We start from the raw sequence: 12942 nt of genomic DNA, 5'->3' as shown, positions 1-12942 counted from the left end.
TCAAGCGGAAGTGTCTAACAGAGAGATAAAGCGCATTCTAGAGAAGGTTGTTTGTCCGTCAAGGAAGGATTGGTCTTTAAAGCTCGATGAAGCTGTTTGGGCTTACAGAACAGCATACAAAACTCCACTTGGTATGTCCCCGTTTCAGTTGGTGTACAGTAAGGGATGTCATCTACCTGCGGAGCTTGAGCATAAGGCCTACTGGGCATTGAAAAAGTTGAACCTGGATTTAGATGCAGCTGGTAAGAAAAGAATGCTTCAGCTTAATGAACTTGATGAATTTCGACTTCAAGCGTACGAGAATAACAAAATGTATAAGGAAAAGGTGAAGAGGTGGCACGATAGGAAGCTACATCCTAAGTTATTTGTGCCGGGGCAACAAATTCTCTTATTCAACTCTCGACTCCAACTTTTTCCAGGGAAGTTGAAATCGAGGTGGTCTGGGCCTTTTATTGTCAAAACTGTGTTTCCACATGGAGCGGTGGAAATTTTTGAGAATGATCCGGACCAAGCATTTAAGGTTAACGGTCAGCGGTTGAAGCACTACTATGGGGACATGGCAAACCGAGAAGTGGTTAGTGCCATTTTGTTGACTACTTCAGAAGGGTACGAAACGTCAAGCTAATGACGAAAAAGAAGCGCTGCATGGGAGGCAACCCATGAATCGTTGTTACAGGAACCCTTAGAAGTTAATAACCTATCCAAAAACACAAAAAAATTAGAAAACAGGGGCTGAAAAAAAAAATTCCAGTGACCCCCTGAGCGCCCGCACAGCATTGTTGAGCGACCGCTCAGCAAGCTGAGCGCCCGCTCAGCTTTGCTGAGCGATCGTGCAGCAAGCTGAGCGCCCGCTCAGCTTCGCTGAGCGACCGCTCAGGGGTCGAGTACCAGATTTTTTTTTTTACAGTTCAGAAAAAAAAAAAACAAAACAAAAATACAAAAACAGTTTTAGCCCATAAACCCACGATTTGTTCCCACTACCCCATCATTTTAACCCTTAATTCCCAAACCCTAATCTAATCCACACCCTATATATACATACACATATCCTACATATCTCCCACAAACTTCCTACACTTAAACTCTCTCCCAAACACCAAAAATCAGTTCTTACACACTTTTATTCACGAATCAATGGCACCCAAGAGAGCACGCACTATTGACAGCAGCAGCACAGTTTCTACTGCTGATTCATCGAGGGGTACTGCTGCAAGGCCTCAGTTAACTGACAGAGCCGCGGAGGAGGAGTACACTAGGCTGTTGGGGAAGCCGATTCTGAAGGAGAGAGGGTTTTTACCATCGGGGAGGGATGGTGAGTTGCTGCCCATGATTGCAGAGAAGGGGTGGATAGCTTTTTGTGAGTCACCCGAAGCGGTACCGATGAGCGTTATTTGCGAAATCTACGCGAACGCGAAGGCCGAAAAGAATGGGTTTTCTGTGGTCCGAGGGCTGACGGTTGATTATCATCCTGCGGTGATTCGCCGTGTGATTGGACAGCGAGAGAGGAAGCCCGAGGAGGAGAACTGGAATGAAAAGACTGCTGAGGATTTTGACTTGGATTTGATTTGTGCGACTCTCTGTCGACCGGGCACAGTTTGGACATTCAGGACCGGCACTAATGAGTATCGTCACTTTCCGGCGATCGCCATGAACAGGTATGCCCGTGCATGGAATGCATTTATTTGTGCTAATATTTTGCCTTCTTCGCATGCACACGAGGTCACAGTTGAGAGAGCACAGTTGTTGTGGGGAATTCTGAATAATGAGTACTATGTGGACCTTGGTGAGTTTATCTACCAAGGAATTCTGAAGTTTTTGAGGGGAGCGAAGCGTATGAACATCCCTTATGCATCCACGGTTACGAAGCTATGCCAAGCAGTGGGAGTGAACTGGCCGGCTCATGAGCAGTTGCAGATGCCGGCAGCTCCGATTGATTCTGGGACGCTGAATGGGATGCAGGAGTGGACCGGTGGTGAGCCTGAGGAGCATGGGCTGGGTTATCGTCTTCCAGGAAGGCGTCCAGCACGAGGTGCTACTATGGCTAGACCAGGGCGTGATGAGGCTGGTTCTTCGAGAGCTCAGAAGGGTGCTGGGATGGTTGATGCCCAGTATAGGAGGCTTACACGACGGATGGATGCTATGTACGAGACGCAGAGCAGATTTGCTCAGGAGCTCACCCTTGCGTTAGGGACTGCTTTTCGGGGCCTTGGAGCTGATATCCAGTGGCCATTTTTTGGTGAGGACTCTGCATACCCGCCGCCTGATACTCCACCCACTGAGGGTGATGATGATGATGACTCCGAGTAGGTATACCATGTGTTCCTTTCTACTACCTTCACTGAAGACAGTGAAGATTTTAAGTTTGGGGGTGGTAGTTAAGGAATATTGTGTGTGTGTCATATAGCTGCATATTCATGATAGCTTAGTTCATATAGTTGCATAATTTATGCCATATAGTTTTTTTTTGTTATGTATGTCATGTAGCTCATGCATTTACCATGATCCCTTTTGCAATGATCTATCGACTGAATTGTGATATTGATGCGAGTGTAGTGATAGCATTAAAGTGATATTAAGTCGTGTAGGTTGATATGCATGCTAGAAACACTTGTAATTCCACTAAGTCATAGAGAATGTGTAAGGGCTAGATTGTTGTTATGATTTGGTTGTTTTCGAGGTCAATCTATTTATTATGCTTAGAATTCGATAATAGGTTTTTAGTGATAAAGGCATGAAAAAGAAAATTTTTTGGAGAAAAAAAAAATTTGGAATTCGTTGCTAGTTGTGGCTAGGCGTTAAATGGCTAGTAGCCGGCTCGCATATGGTGCGAGTAGTCTAGGGTTGAGCAAGATGGAGCGAAACGCACTTGCTCAGAAGTTAAAAAAAAAATAATAATAATATTTAGTTTATGCATAATTGATCAAGAGTGGGCTCTTTGGTATTCGAGTTATTAAGTTCTTAGGGGACTTTGTGCCTAGTGACCTAAGGCTTTTAGAGTCTGGGATCCGCTAACCTAACGCTCGTTACATGGATACCATTGTATAAGTCTTTTGTGGACCTCACTCATAGCACGGTCAATTAAGCATTTGTGTTGTGAATAAAAAGCACGATTCCATAATAAGCTCCAGAATTCTTGTAGTGTTGAATATCACTTTGTGCCTAGAATTTTTATTCTCTGTATAATCATGTGATTGCCTTGAAGATAGTCAAGTCATAATAATTGGTCTAGTTCCGAAGCATATCTGTTAAGCATTTGCACACACCACGTTTCTGGCTGTATGTCTGTTTGCATGAGTTTATTGATCTTTAGTTGTCTAACTGCATTTGTTAAGATGTTGCAATTTGGTTGGTTAATTGTAGAAAGGGGGATCGCTGCATTTTTATATAAATTGCATTCATGCATGTTTGTATTTGTTTTTGAGTCTGTGATGCTTGAGGACAAGCATCGATTTAAGTTTGGGGGTGTGATAAGTGACATTTTATACCACTTAGAACGTCTTAAAATGGCTTAAATTGGTGTCTTAAAATCAAGTATTTTGTGTATTTGATGCGTTTTTCTAGTGTTTATGCATTTCAGGGTATTAGTTGCATTTCGGGGGAGGAATCATCAAGAATAAGCCTTGGCATGTGTTCACCATTGCGAGAGGAAAGAAACGGGCAGATTACGGCGAAGAAACGGAGCAAAATCAGATTCGGGAAAAAAGATATAATATTTTTGGACTTCTACTTCTGTTTGGTTTCCACTTCTATGTAATCTGAGTTTTATGGGACTATTATATAAGTAGATTTGAGACGTTTTCACAAGTGTGGATTGAAGAAGATTGTGTTTCTACGCAAGGAGCGAAGGAGATAAGGAAGAAGACCGATTTAGCACACCACAACGAAGAGGAAGCATATTTTCTTGTGATTCTTGTTTCGTTGTAACGTTGGATGCTAGTTTTCTTACTTTGAACTTATTTACTCTTGTGACGTACTCTATTTTAATATAATTAGTTTAGTTATTATTTTCTTGTGTTTGTTTATCATGATTTCATATGAACCCATGATGACGATAAGTGCTATTATGGGCTAATCGTGATCATGGGGTTGCAACGGATTTATTATGGAATTCTTTAGTTAATTGTTTAATACTTTAGTGTGTGATGATTGTATGATATCTAGTATTGGTTGTGCGTATTCGTCTTATGTGCGTCGCGAACATATAAGATAGGGTGTTAATCTCTTGTGAAGCGACGGTGGATCTTGAGATTTAAAACTTGCCATGCTAGCATAGGTTCATGTATGTTGTGCATGATTAGTGGGTAACTCTAAAAGTTTTATTTGCCCTATGTAATCAAAAGGAATAACTTGTGCTTAAATCGTTGTGTTGTCAATTTCTGTAGACATATAGGAACTCAACATAATTTATGACTATTCAACTTCTATCTTAAATTGTTGATGCTTGGTAGAATGGTATTAGTACAATGAAAGTTGGCTTTTATCAGTTTCGTGTTATTCGATTAATATCATCACTGTCACATGCTAAAGGCAATAACAATGGCTATTGAAGGAAGTAATAATGAAGTTGTGATCTCATGAGTGTTTTATTATTGATAATTTGAAGTGTTAAGTAAGTGATTAATTAAGTAGTTAATTATAGTTAATATTTAATCAACAATCTTAAGTGTTAGTGTCTTAACATTGAGAAGTAATCATACATTGGTGAGTGAGTTTAATTAGACAATAATTTAGTCTGAGTCTCTGTGGGAACGAACTAGAAAGTATTCTATATTACTTGCGAACGCGTATACTTGCGTGAATATTAGCGCGTGATTTCGCCCTAACAATCGCTGCATCATAGAAGTGAACTTGCGATTACAGAAATGCGATCCCTCGTCACTGATTATGACTCTTGGAGTCCCAAAACTTATGAATATCTGCTTATGAAGAAAATTGAGCACTACCTTCGCATCATTTGTTGGCAAGGCTTTAACTTCCACCCATTTCGAGACATAATCGACCGCCAACAAGATATACTGATTATTGTAAGATGAGACAAATGGCCCCATGAAGTCAATTCCCCAAACCTCGAAGACCTCAACCTCGAGAAGCACATTACGAGGCATCTGATCCTTCTTTGACATATTACAAACACGCTGAAAGCGATCACACTTCAAAACGAACTGATGTGCATCCTTAAACAATATAGGCCAGAAGAATCTAGCTTAAAGGATACGAGCTGCTGTCTTTTCCCCACCATAGTGGCCTCCATAAACAGTTGAATGGCAGTCTCGCAAGATACCCTCCGTCTCGCTGTACAGAATACATCTCCTGATGATTTGGTCAGCTCCTTACCGATACAAAAATGGCTCATCCCACATGTACCACTTCACCTCGTGAAGAAACTTCTTCCTTTGAGCAGAAGTTAAGTCCGGGGCATAATGTTGCTCACAAGATAGTTCACAATGTCTGCGAACCACGGTTCTTCTTCTTGCACCCCAAACAACTGCTCGTTGGGAAAAGACTCATTTATCAATGTCTTGTCGTGTGAAGCTGTACTTGGATCTTCTAAGCGAGAAAGATGATCTGTAACTTGATTCTCAGCACCCTTCCTATACTTGATCTCTAACTCAAACTCCTGAAGTAAAAGAACCCATCGAATCAATCTAGGTTTCGAGTCCTTCTTCGAGATGAAATAGCGAATCGCAGTGTGATCAGTGAAAACTGTCACCTTCGTCCCAAACAAATAAGATCGAAACTTCTCAAAACCGTAGACAATGGCTAAGAGTTCCTTCTCAGTAGTAATGTAGTTTATTTGAGCACCATTGAGGGTCTTACTAGAATAGTAGATCACATGAAATATATTGTTCTTCCTTTGCCCAAGAACCGCTCCAACTGCATAGTCACTTGCATCGCACATCATTTCAAAAGGCTCATTCCAATTAAGTGCAGTTATGACATGTGTCGTGATCAAGCTCTTCTTTAAGCTCTCAAAAGCAGCTAGACACTCATCATCAAACTTGAAAGGGACATCTTTCTCTAATAGATTGCACAATAGTTTAGAGATTTTAGAGAAATCCTTGATGAACCGTAGATAGAAACCCGCATGACCAAGAAAACTACGGATTACCTTAACAAAAATTGGTGGATGAAGGTTTTCAATAACCCCCACCTTGGCTTTGTGCACCTCAAGAGCTTTACTAGAGACCTTGTGCCCAATAATGATGCCCTGTTGCACCATAAAGTGATATTTCTCCCAGTTGAGAACCAGATTGGTTTCAACACACCTTTGAAGAACTGCGCCAAGATTTTGAAAGCACTCGTCGAAAGAATCTCCGAACACCAAAAAATCGTCCATGAATACTTCCACATTCTGACCAATCATGTCCGAGAAGATGGCCATCATGTATCTCTGAAATGTGGCAGGTTTACCACATAACCCAAAAGAAACTCTTCGGAAGGCAGACGTACCAAATGGACAAGTGAAGGTAGTCTTTTCTTGATCTTCTGGCATGATGCAATTCTGATTATTGCCCGAATAACCATCCAGAAGATAGTAGTATTCATGCCCAGCCAACCTTTTAAGCATCTGATCAATAAATGGAAGATGGAAATGATCTTTCCTCGTGGCCTTGTTCAGCTTCCTATAATCCATGCAAACTCTCCACCCCGTGACTGTTCGAGTAGGAATGAGCTCATTCTTTTCATTAGCAACCACGGTGATGCCTCCTTTCTTCAACACACACTGAACTGAGCTTACCCAAGAACTGTCTGAAATATGATAAATGATGCCTACGTATAGCCACTTAAGAATTTCCTTCTTCACAACCTCCTTCATAATTGGATTTAGCCTTTTCTGTTGCTCAACAGTCGGCTTGCTTCCTTCCTCCAGCAGAATTTTATGCATGCAATAAGAGGGCTGCTTCCCTTAATATCTGCTATAGTCCATCACTACCTGAAAGATCAGATACAATAATAACAGGCAAAGTAGATGCATCACCTAAAAACGCATACCTCAAGTGTTCATGCAAAGGTTTAAGCTCGAGTGTAGGAGCTTCCTCAATAGATGGCTTGAGATGCCCCTCAGCATTTTTGAATTCTGAAAATCCAAGAGATTCAAAAGTCATATCCAACCTTCGCTTCCAAGGTGAAGCATTCAAATACTGCAACTACCCATCACCTTCATCATCTTCACTATCTGAATTCCCCATCAAGGCTTTCTCTAGGGCATCAGACTTTAACATTTGATCAAGTTCTGAAGTAACCACATAATTGACCAATTCCACTTTTAAGCACTCCTATTTATCAGTAGGGAGTTTCATGGCATTGAAAACATTAAATGTCACATCCTGATCCAGTACTCTCATAGTGAGCTCACCCTTCTGCTTATTAATCAAGGTTCGGCCAGTAGCCAAGAATGGTCTTCCCAAGATTATGAAAATCTTTTTATCCTCCTCGGAATCAAGAATTACAAAGTCAGCAGGAAAGATGAGTTTGTCCACTTGACCAAGATATCCTCCACAATGCCTCGTGGATATGTAATAGAACGATCAGCCAACTGCAAGGACGTATATGTAGGCTTTGGATTAGGTAAACCCAACTTCTTGAAGATAGAAAAAGGCATCAGATTGATGCTAGCTCCCAAATCACATAAACACTTGTCAAATGACAAGTTTCCGATGGTGCAAGGAATAGTGAAGCTTCCAGGATCTTTAAGCTTCAGAGGCAACTTCTGTTGCAGCACAACACTGCATTCCTCCGTAAGAGCAACGGTCTCTAAGTCATCGAGCTTCACTTTACTAGAGAGAATACCTTTCATAAACTTCGCATAGCTAGGCACCTGTTCAAGAGCTTCAGCGAAAGGTATGCTGATATGAAGTTTCTTGAACACCTCCAGAAACTTAGCAAATTGCTTATCCAACTTTTGCTTCTGCAGCCTCTTAGAAAAATGAGGTGGAGGATAGACCTGTTTCTCCCCTGTATAACCCTAAGGAGGAGTGTGTTCCACAGTTTTCTTTCTTGATTCCACTTCTGCTTCCTTCTGCACATCTTCTTCACCCACAACTTCATCTTCTGAAACTTGAGATTTTTCAGGGCTTGCAACTTTCCCAGACCTCAATGTAATTGCCTTAACCTGCTCTTTTACTTCCCTCTTGCCTCACTTCTGTGTCACTAGGGAGTGTACGAGGTTGTAGATTCAACAAAGCATTAGTAATCTGCCCAATTTTATTCTCCAGAGTCTTTATAGAAACCGCTTGGCTCATGCACATGAGCCTCAACTCATCCAATTCCATTTTTTCATTAGATTGACTTGTACTTCCATACAGTAGTTGCTGAAGTTGGAGTTGTTGTCTTGTTACATATTGCGGTTGTTGAAAATCAGGAGGGTTGAATTGCTTTGCTGCATACTGCTGATAAGGTTGTTGCACCGCATTTTGATTGTTGCTCGAGCTGAAGTTAGGATGATTGCGGTTATTGGGATGATAAGTGGTTGGAACTGGTTATTGCGATATCTGAAAGTTGCTCACGAACTAAGCTGATTCACTAGATATAACACATTGCTCCGTCATGCGCACCAACACAAAGCTCACGGACACTTGTGATATGATTAACTCCATAATTAGCCAAAAAATCCACCTTCATCGTTAAAGCCTTAAGCTGAGCTGTAGCTGTATCCACCTCCAGAATTCCTGCTACCTTTCCTTGAGGTAGTCTTTGAGTTGGGTTCGGGTATTCATTAGCAGCCATCAATTCAATCAACTCATAAGCTTTATCGTAGCTTTTAGCCCATAAGGCTCCATCTGATGCTGTATCGAGCATGGGCTTGATTGTGCTCCCAAACCATTGTAAAAGCAATTGATGATCATCCAATCAGGTAGGCCATGATGATGACACTTCCTAAGCATTTCCTTGTAGCGCTCTCAAGCTTCACACAAAGATTCTCCCGATTGCTACGCAAATTGAGTGAGAGCGTTTCTGATTGCAGTTGTCTTCGCCATATGGAAGAATTTAGTTAGAAACTTCTGAGCAAGATCCTCCCAAGTGGTGATAGAACTTGGTGACAAAGAATACAACCAACACTTAGCTTTATCCCAAAAAGAGAATGGGAAAAGCCTCAGTTTTATAGCATCTTCAGAAACATTGTGGAATTTGAAAGTGTCGCATATCTCGATGAAGTCTCTAATGTGCATGTTGGGATCTTCCGTTGGAGAACCCCCAAACTGAACTGAGTTATGCACCATCTGAATCGTGCTCGATTTGATCTCAAAAGTATTAGCCACGATGGTTGGTTTGATAATGCTAGACTGAATGTCATTGATTTTCGATTGAGAGTAATCCATCAAAGCCTTCAGATATACTACTGGTTCTCCCATTAGAACGATCGCTTCTTCTTCAACTTTCTCAACTTCTTCAAAAACCTCTTCAACTACTTCGACTTCTTCCTCAATTTTATCCAGTGTTCTGTTGCGAGATCGGGAATGCGTTAGCATAAACGCTCTCTAGAGTACCTGAAACACAAACAAGCAAAACAAGTAAGTAAAATATCTGAGTCAGTGAACTTTAACGACCACTGATGTCAAGCACATAAACTAAAAATTAACACCGAGTCCCCGGCAGTGGCGCCAAAAACTTGTTAGGGCGAAAACACGCGCTAAAATTACACGCAAGTATACGCGTTCGCAAGTAATATAGAATTCTTTCTAGTTCATTCCCACAGAGACTATTTTTGGTTAACTTAAGATTATGCACCTATGCAACAATGTATGACTATCGTTCAATGCTAAGACAAGTAACAAATTATGTTGTTTATACTAATTAAACTAGCAAACATTAACTAAGAGATTAAAAGGTTGATTTAACTATATGAGATAAACATGGGATTCTAACTTCATTACTACTTCATTCAAAGTCATTGTCCTTAACCTTAGGATGCAATGGTGATGACAACTAATCCGATAACGCGAAACTAGTAAACGTCAACTGTCGTTGTACGAATACCCTTCTACCAAACATCCATAAAAGAGATAGAAGCTGAATAGACACCAATTATGTTGAGACCCTATATGTCTATAGAATTTGACAACATAAAGGTTTAATGAACAAGTTATCTATTGTGATTACATATGGCAAGCAAGATGGTTAAAATTATCTACTAATCATGCACAACAAATATATGAACCTATGCTAGCATGAAAAGTTCTAAATCTTTATATTCATTGTTGCTTCAATAGAGATTAACACGCTATCTTATATGTTCGCGACACACATAAGACAAATAAGCACAACCAATACTAGGATATCACACAATCACCACACACTTAGGTATCGAAACAATTAACTATAAAAATCCATAAGTAAATCCGTTAGAACCCCACGATAACGATTAGTTCATAACCGAACACATCGTCACCATGGGTTCCGATGAAAGCATGGTAAATAAAATAAGATAAACTAGGTATTTAATAAAATGAATAATAATAGCAAAGTACGTTAACAAGAGTAATAGGCTCAAACAACAAAGAAAACAAGCATTCAAGATTACAACTTAAGCAAAAAATCACAAGTAAAAATAAGATCTTCTTCTCCTTCAATGTATTGTGCTATTAGGTCTTCTTCCTACTTTCTCCTTGCTCTTCTATCTGAAAAAAGTCTTTTAAAGAGGCTTTTTATACCAACCCAACAGGTCAGGAGTCCAACAAATCAATCTTCTATTAGCATTAGGATTCTAAAAAATCGACCTAGCGCGGCCGCCCTGAGATCCCGCGCGGCCGCCCTGGGTTTCTGTTAAGTGAGCGCGGCCACCTTGAAGACTGGCGCGGCCGCCCTGAGCTTCTGGAAAAACTAAATTTCTTCTGTTCTCTTGACTTCACTTGTTGGTTTCTTTTGTGCAATCGACCGAGGCTTCATCCTAACACTCTTTTAAGCATAAAACTTGCAAAATTCATTCCTTCTTTCGAATATGCCCTGAAATGCAAAACACTACAAAAACACAAATAACTTGAGTACAAAACACCAATTCGAGCCTTTACGAAGAATTCTAAGTTGATATAAATGCCACTTATCAATCGCCCATAGCACTGTTCGTAGTTATAGGAACAATGACATGGGCTTCTTCCTCTGTGGGTGCGCCCTCTCGTCTTCCATGGTATGGCCCCCTTCCATGCTGGTATCCCATATTTCCCTGTCCGTTCCTCGGATAGCCTCGACCATAATTCCCAAACCTTCCTCGTGGAGGGGCATGCTCGTGTTCGCGGTGCCGCACCTTCTCCATTGTTTCCTTCCTTCTGCCATTCCAGCAACAACATTCTCAAATTATCATCTTCCAACTTTATGCCAGGTCTCCTTTTTAGGGTTGAGAAATCTCTTCTTTCTTCCTCGTGATTTTGGATATTCTCCGCACGACGACGCTCGTCAATCGCACGCCCAGACCTATGCGGGTGTGGAACAACCTGGTTGTCGATACGAGGTCTCTATCCCATCAGTGTCCTCATCAATAAGTTCCACGATAGGCTAAACGTCATCAGAATATTCTAAATGTCGCAGAGTGATTCAAGGATTCTCTCTGATAGCTTGACCGCGAACATCTCACGCATATCCTTCAATCATAGGAGCCTTCTCCACAGCGTGGCCATGGCAGGGAAGACGACGGCCCCTCCCTGTTCTGCGAAGTTCCACTGTGCTCAATCTTGAATTAAAGGTATTCAAGTTATCTCCCATGCGATACAACTGCTCTAAGATATCAGCGTTATTGATGAGAACTGGGGGCGTCCCCCTATATTCGGAGCTCGCAGAAGATTCGTCACGTTTCTTGGCACATATGGCTCATGCTGAGTGAAGCCCCCCTCACCATCTCCTTCAGATCTGCTATCATTCCCGTCATAAGAACTTCCATCATGATTGTAAGACATCCTTTCCTCCTAAGACTATGATCTTGATTAACACCCCTCCTTCTAGCGCCAATTTGTTGACGGAGGAATCTGGTGACAATAAAGTTTGAGGTTTCTCGCTGGAATCAAGATCTATGACGGTGGTTCTTTGCCGGAAAATCAAGCAGTGTGTGGTGGTTGTATGTTAATTGGTGGCTGAGATTGATTAGGGCAAGTGGTGGCTCCTTTTCAGCTCTTAACTTAATACCCCTTTCAATGTGCCTACGTACCCTTTATATAGGGATCAATACTAACGTAGTTCTTGGGGAACAAGAAATCTAATGGGCTTAGACTTCTCATTCCTAGGCCCGATAGAAGTCCTTCCAAAATCCATCTTCCGCTAGCTTTAGAAATGTCCAACTATGAGGCTCAACCGCGAAGGCCCAAGTCTCGTCCGTAATCATAGGACTTCACGGATAGTGCATCTCCCTGTGCAATGATAACACTCCGCTACAACTATCTTCCTTGATTTACGAACGCAGGTATAGCCACGGTTCACCCCAAATGCCAGACGCGTCCCTGTCCCCCGAATGGGGATAAACCCACCAAATAGCAGGACAGGTGATCCCAAGCTCTTGGGTGCAAAGTGCAGGATAACTCCAAAGTTCTCCAACGAGGACACCCGTTGAATACAAGAACAGAGTTCCCAGAGCACACCAGAGTTAACCCCGCATCACCAACGAGGACACCCGTTGAATACAGGAGGAGGCCTTAGTCATCAGGCATAACCCTGGAGGCCTTCAAGCTTTTCACGGACATCCCCCTCTTTGACCATCTCAAGAAGGGAATTCTTCAGAGAGTACCTACAACAACTACGTTTGTAAAAACAATCTCTATTTTTCTTTCCATGCTTGCCTTATCATCAAAATATCCCTGTTTTCCTTGCCCTAGCTGAGGACAAACTCAACTATCCAAAAGTATGCATCTCCCAAGAACCGGACGCGTCCTGTATGTGTGGAATGCACACAACTCCCTTGCATTGCAACTTTGTCATGTGGATAATCCATCTTGCCAACTTTACTCAGGCAAAGCACGC

The 12942-nt window shown here is 41.6% G+C and overlaps 1 non-coding gene across 1 annotated transcript; it reads left to right on the top strand.

The window, feature by feature from the left end:
- Positions 1-8856: 8856 nt before the first annotated feature.
- On the top strand, positions 8857-8963 carry LOC141688510 (small nucleolar RNA R71). Its single transcript, XR_012561950.1, has one exon. It is a non-coding gene; the product is annotated as a small nucleolar RNA R71 (small nucleolar RNA).
- The last annotated feature ends 3979 nt before the right edge of the window (positions 8964-12942 follow it).

Source organism: Apium graveolens, chromosome 9 (assembly GCF_009905375.1).
Source record: "Apium graveolens cultivar Ventura chromosome 9, ASM990537v1, whole genome shotgun sequence".
Lineage (NCBI taxonomy): Eukaryota > Viridiplantae > Streptophyta > Magnoliopsida > Apiales > Apiaceae > Apium > Apium graveolens.
The sequence above is the reverse complement of the archived record's forward strand: the minus strand, read 5'-3'. Positions and strand labels throughout refer to the sequence as shown.